The sequence below is a fragment of the Cricetulus griseus genome, chromosome 6, assembly GCF_003668045.3.
Source record: "Cricetulus griseus strain 17A/GY chromosome 6, alternate assembly CriGri-PICRH-1.0, whole genome shotgun sequence".
In the NCBI taxonomy this organism is placed as follows: Eukaryota; Metazoa; Chordata; class Mammalia; order Rodentia; family Cricetidae; genus Cricetulus; species Cricetulus griseus.
Window position 1 is genome coordinate 125,579,211 of NC_048599.1, and position 5,802 is coordinate 125,585,012.

General features: G+C 39.0%; 1 pseudogene; it reads left to right on the forward strand.

Moving 5' to 3' along the window:
• The first annotated feature begins 218 nt into the window (after positions 1 to 218).
• Positions 219 to 5,001, forward strand: LOC107978323 (annotated as a pseudogene).
• Positions 5,002 to 5,802: the final 801 nt, after the last annotated feature.

Sequence of the window (5,802 nt, forward strand, 5' to 3'; positions counted from 1 at the left end):
TATAGTTTTGCGCATCCAATTTGCCTTTTTCCTTTTTTATAAAGATTTCCAAAGTTTGAGTACACACTAGAAATAAGAGACACTTCCTAAAGAGAGAAGGCTATGTCGGAACTTGGGGTTTAGGGCTTCTCTGTGTTTCTCTAGAATCGTTTCTAGAATGGGCAATCTACATAGCTACATAAATTGCCATAGAAGTCGTGGCCTGAAAAGAGGAAAAGATGGTGACGGAGGACATAGAAAAGGCCAAGAAAGTGACAAAGGAGGACGTGAAAGAGGAGTGGCGAGTATGCTGTCTGTGTCTCTTAATCTCTGTTTACTTTCATTTCATCAAATTTACTCATTTAGCATTTAGCTACAAAAGACAGCTGCTGAAAGTGGACGATAGATTTTAGAACTTTGAGTTTGTCATTCTGCTGTTTCTGGTGAGAAAGTACATTGCTGCCACCTGCGCAAGATGAGCCGTTCCTCTTGATAATCTCAAGATAGTGTGTGTGTGTGTGTGTGTGTGTGTGTGTGTGTGTGTGTGTGTGTGTGTATGTGTTTGTGTATCTGTTTGTCATCAAACAGTTTGACTATGGAATTCCTTGGTATGGATTATTTTGTCCTACTTGGGGTTCATTGAGCTCCCTGGATCTTCAGATAAATGCTTTAAAATAAAGAATTAAATTTGGAAAGTTTGGAGACATTATTCCTTTAGCTTTTATCCCTTCTCTTGTCTCCTCGGAAGTACCTGTACATGTATGTTGTATGCTTGATATTTCACACAGGTGTTTGAGGCTGAGTTCATTTTCCAGCATCCTGTGTTTTAGGGTGGCCAAGTTCCCTTGGTGTATTCACAAGTTCTCATTTTTATTTTTATTTTTATTTGCCATGTCAAAAAAAAAGTCTCCAGTGAGTTTTTAAAATTTCAGTTATTACACTTTCCAACTCCATGTTTCTATTTGGTTCTCTGAAGTTTTGTGTTCTCAGATTCTGTTTCCTGAAGCACTGCTGTCCTCTAATGAAGTTTTCTTCAGTTCTTTACAACTATTTATGATGCTGCTTTCAGGCTTTTGTCTACTAAACTCACTATCTTTTCCTTCAAAGACAATGTCTAGAAACTGCTTTTCTTTCCCTGCTTCCTGAGTATGGGCAACCATTCCTTGTTTCTTTCCATGTCTTAGTGGAGCCGATTTGCAAACTAGACCATTTAGATGATCTCTCACAGCAACTCTGGGTTCTGACTTTTTCCTCTGAGGAATTTGTGTTTGTTTACTTTGTGTTTGATAATTTTTCCTGGACTAAGTCTAGAAAGCCTATCATCCTTGCAGTGTGTGGCCCCAGGGACCTTATTTAGTTTGTTTTTCTTATTTTTAGCTTTGAGCCTAATTGTATCTTAAATGGCCTTCTTCCAGTCAGTTATTGGTGAGAGGCTATGCCCAAATTCCTGGCTCTACAGCATGGCTTTCATTTTCTACTGACAGAGTGGGAGCAGGTAGCATATTCAAACTTCAGATGGTCTTCAAGTCCCCATCAACTCTCAATTTGACAAGAATCTCTGTAGTAAGTCTCCCTGCTGTGTGCTCAAACTCAGCTCTTGTAAACCAGGAGTGTACAGGTAGTGCTGAATGCACATGGCCTATTGTGGGGAGGTTTCTCATATCCTCTGTGGAAGGCTTATTTTCCCAAGCTGTGTTGCAACTCTGTCTTGCTCCAAACCAACCAGCAACTTTAGGCTAATGGAACCCTGGCCTTCTCTTGACTGAAAACTATTGTTTTTTTTTTTTTTTTTTAAAGCTAACAATGCTAAGTCAAGTGTGTATTTTGTAGGAACAGCATCATTTCTGTCTTTCGTAGCTTTCCCCTGTCAGACTACTGACCTGAGAGCTGAAGGAGTAACAGTAGCAGCCCTGGGCAAAGTGCCAGGCTTGTAGTATGCTCATATATAGTTCAGAAGTTTTCTCTGTTTTTTTGTACAATTTTGGTGAATTCCACAGTACTGAGATGATGGCTTTTGAATGTTTTGTTCAACTTTATAGTTGTTATCAGGAGAGAGGATTTTTCTTATATCTCTATTCTGTTATAGTGGGAGTCACAAGTCTCCTAACCTTAGTTTGAATAACAAGATCTTCACTGAAGATAAACTTTCCATGCCCCATGAATGTAAATATAAAAGTAAGCCCATGTCCTAATACACACACACACACACACACACACACACACACACACACACACACGTATGCTAGTATAGGCAGAAGTAGGAACACTCCATTCATCACTCATCCTTCTAGAAGCCAGTAGGATTGAGTCTCCCCCATACCCCTTCTTCCATTTCCCTGTGAACATCAGTGTTTTCATTTTTTGGGCACTGAAAACCAAAGTTCAGAGGATTATTTTCCTCTTGGCAAGAAAAACAGTCACTTACTTTTCAGATTGGGAGATTGACAGTAGAAGGATGTCATCTTTTTCCTTTCTTAGGAACAAATATTTTTTAATGACATAAATATCTCTTCCATCTAGTGAGTTCCTACTATATGTTTTAGGTATTTTGTCAAGCATAAAATGGGCAACAAAATGAATAGTTGTGTGTACAATTATCTTCATTATTGAGGCTTCAGGAAACCAAGGTCACTTGGCAGACAAGTTGTTGTGCAGAAAGAATTCTAGCCCAAATCTGTTGGCTTCCTAATTCCATGCTGTTGATGACCGTTTATGTACCTTTGTGGCACCGCTGCTCCTAGACATCAACTAAATTAGGTGCATATGTGTTTGCAAGACCGGCTCCCACGATGTGGCCCTGCTGGTCATCTGCCCACTGATTCTTGTCTGTCTCAATGGAAGTCTTCCTTGTCCAGCTTTTCCTCACCAGCTCACTGAAATTCATCCTAAGCTTGGTAATACAAGACGGGATCCAGGGAATTATGCTTTCAGACATTTTGTTTTTTTCAAGCAATATTTTTTTTCAAATATAGGACACAGCTGGTTAGTGGTGGGGTTCCCTAGGGAAGTATTCTTCCCCTCTGTGGACTAACAAAGAACGGCTATACTAAGGTGTGCTCTTGTGGTTGCTAATTTAAAGAGGAAAGGAAGTTAGGTTGGGCAGAGGGAAGAGCTGGTCTATGAAGCAATTCCAACTGTGGATTTATACAGCCATATGAGGAGTCTGGAAGCATGAGTAGCCTTTTCAGACTTGAGGGCCCTTTGTGTTCACATGGACCTATCTCTCCTGGATGTTGTCACCCTTGGCAACAAGTCAGAGATGAGGTGGGACTCTAGCTGGTGCCTCCCAGAAGTGGGAACCCAGGAAGAATAATTAGCCAGCATTACTGCCTCCCTCTTACCTCACTGGGGAGAACAGTCTTAGCCTGCTCCTTAGGAGAATGGCACCCACCACAACCTGCTTACATCCATATAGGGCATTTAAAGAAGTACTTTTTAATTTTCTCAGTAAAATACAAGTTCTAAATGTGAACCTTTTGCCAGGCACTGCTGAAGAATGTGAGGATATGACAATGAAAAATGGTCTCAGAGCTCCTGTTTTTTTTTTTATAATGTTGTGACCTGGAAGATACTGTTCACACTCTGACTCTCATGCCATCTCTTGTTTAATCAGAGTTTGGTTCTAGGCCAGTAATGCTGTGTGGCCTAATTGAAACCAATTTTGATCCCTTATTAAGCTTTAAGCATCTGGTTGTACTTTTTAAAATGATTTTAAATTAGTGGATATCGTTCTTAGATGGAATTATACTGGATCAAGCTTAGAAGCTTTTATTATTTGCAAAGTCACAATCACAAGTGGAATGGACTGTGAGCACAGGGACCTCTGATTAAAAAACAAAACAAAACATTGGTAATGGGATACAATTCAACAGAAAGGAATAACTGTAGTTGAATTTGTTACCCAAGATTCTCCTGGCTTCTGATCATCTCTATACTAAAAAGAAATAGTATTTTTTAATTGTGATTACTTTTGATAATTATTTTATCCTAGAAGGTAAATTATTAATTAGGGTGTGCGTTATAAATTATTTTTTATTAGGTGATTTCTGTCTGACAATAGTTTCTAGGATTTTTTTAATTAAAGAATGTGTCTTGGATTTAATATTGATAGCTTTGGGCTCTGTTAAGGAGGGAGCCTAATCTAAGTTCTGCCTTATGACTGGACATGTAGCTGCAAACAGAGCACCTGCCTAGCTGAGATAACTGGTGAATTATATGTGCGGATGTGTACACTTCTGGCTGAGGAGCCATTTCTGAGTGCAAGTTTCCTCATGGTTTTTGCTGTAGGTTTAAAGTCAGTATCTATGACTATTGCACATGTGACAGGAAAAAAACAAAACAAAACAGTCATTCTGGTCTGGGGATATTGCCTAGCAAGTCTTCAGTTCTGGGTTAGATCAAGCACCAAGACAATAAAACAACTAGTCTAAGAATAAAAAAAAAAAAAAAGAACTCGGAAGAAGACAAGAAAACTCAACTCCATGTGATACCAATAAATTTGGATTATTAAAAAATTTTCGACGCCAAGATGGACGCTGGGTGGCTAGGGACCAGCTCCGGCGGCGTTACCTATTTCCTTCCGAAGAGGGGCTGGACTGCAAGGACAATGCCAGACCAGAAACCACAACTGTTGACAAAAAGGAGAGACCTCTTCTAAGACTTCACATTCATTCATTCTGGATTCTGGATTCTGGATTTTGGCACCCCTCATTGTGACCTATTATGTTGATTTCTTTAAAACCTTCAAAGAAAACTTTCACACTAATAGTTGGTTTCTCTTTGATGGGGCCTTGGTGTTTGTCAGCCTGTCAATTGCATTTTACTACATAGTCTATTTGGAATTCTAATATTGAAGAATATGGTGTCAAGTACCCAGCACTGGTGTCCATCACGACCGCAACTTTCATTGCTGTAGGGATTTGCTTCAACCTGGCTCTGTGGAATTTGTGGTCATTCTTCATTCCCTTGCTGCTGTTCACGTAGTTTATGGGGGTCGTGATGCTCATCCCATTCCTCGGTTAAGTTCAAGGCTTAAAAACATGACCATTAAAAGTAAACGAAGTACCCAGCTTGTGCCACTGACATGAAGGAGAAGCCTAGTGTGCGCTGGTCTCTGAAGTCAGTGGTTCCTTGAAAAAATTGTGACTTTCTAAGTCGGGTTTTAAAATCAGAATAAATGAATTTCTTTTGGGTGTTCTCAAACAAGTGATTAGTAGTCAGCAGTTTGTGTGAGCCAAAATCAAGATGTGTGACTCTGTCAGAATTTGGAGACAGTGGTCACCTGTTAGAGAAGCACAGTGTGTCCACAGTTTTAAAGGGCCTGGGGACTAGCTGCCCTTGTATAAGATGACTGGACCCAAGTATGAAGGAATTGGGTTGTAACCTTTAGTAGTCTCTTGATTGCTCATATTTGTCACAGCTTTTTAGGGAGCAGACCAAAGGGAAGCATTTTACGGTTTCCTATTACTTTGGATTTTACCATTATGTAAGTTATTGGTTTTTTGGCATTTTTTAAACATATGTACTTTTAATAATGTTTAAGTATATATATTTTTTCTGTAACATCAATAAAATATTTTTATATTTTTTTTCTGTGTGGGTATAAGATAGGATATCGTGGCTAAAATTTACTATTGATTTCTTTAAACTTCATAAGTATTAGCTAAAAAAAAGTAAGAAAAACTTAGCCAGTAATAAAATTATTAAAAGACAATGGTATAAAAGTGGAAATCAATTTAATCTCCAGTATGTCTTCCAAATGGCTGTCTTTTGTTTGGGAAGGTCCTTTGAATGGGATATCTTTGGGAGGAGGATATAGTTCAT